The sequence below is a fragment of the Thalassophryne amazonica genome, chromosome 1 (assembly GCF_902500255.1).
Source record: "Thalassophryne amazonica chromosome 1, fThaAma1.1, whole genome shotgun sequence".
NCBI classification, from domain to species: Eukaryota; Metazoa; Chordata; class Actinopteri; order Batrachoidiformes; family Batrachoididae; genus Thalassophryne; species Thalassophryne amazonica.
In genome coordinates this window covers 11854193-11854811 of record NC_047103.1, presented here as the reverse complement: position 1 = coordinate 11854811, position 619 = coordinate 11854193, and positions in this window count along the sequence as shown.

Genomic DNA, 619 nt, shown 5'->3' with positions numbered 1-619 from the left:
GCGCACAGACTGGTAGGTAGAAAACATAGACATTACAAAGAGTAGACGCCGCATTGGTTGCTGGGGATTAAGAAATGCGGCCGCCATCTTGGACCGGTCACCTGGTCACTGTGCCTTCACAAGGCACAGTGAAGGTTTGATTTTATAATCTTGCTTATTTCATTTTTTTTATCTTGCATGTCAAAGTTGCTTTGTTCTTTGTATTTGTTTCAGTTCTGTAAGGTGTCTTTTAGCATGATGTAAGGCGCTATTTAAGTGTAATGGATTATTATTATTATTATTAATAATATTATTATTATTATTATTATCATCATCATTATAAGGTTCTACAGAGAGGGTGATTGGCCCTTAAGCTTCAGCAAAGCTTCAAAGGTGTCAACAGTCACACACACATTGTACAGGAGGAGAATGGAACAGAGGATATTTTTCTGCTTTGAGGAGACAGTTTGGTATCGACAACCATCATTCCAACTTGTTGTCATTGGTTATCTGCATATCTCAAGATAACGCTGCACAGCACCACACTGCCAAATTCACCTCTCTTCACCTGCAAAAAAAAAAAAAAAAAAAGCATGAGAAAGAAGCTCTGCAAAACAGTCTTTCAGGGCTTTTAGCTGGA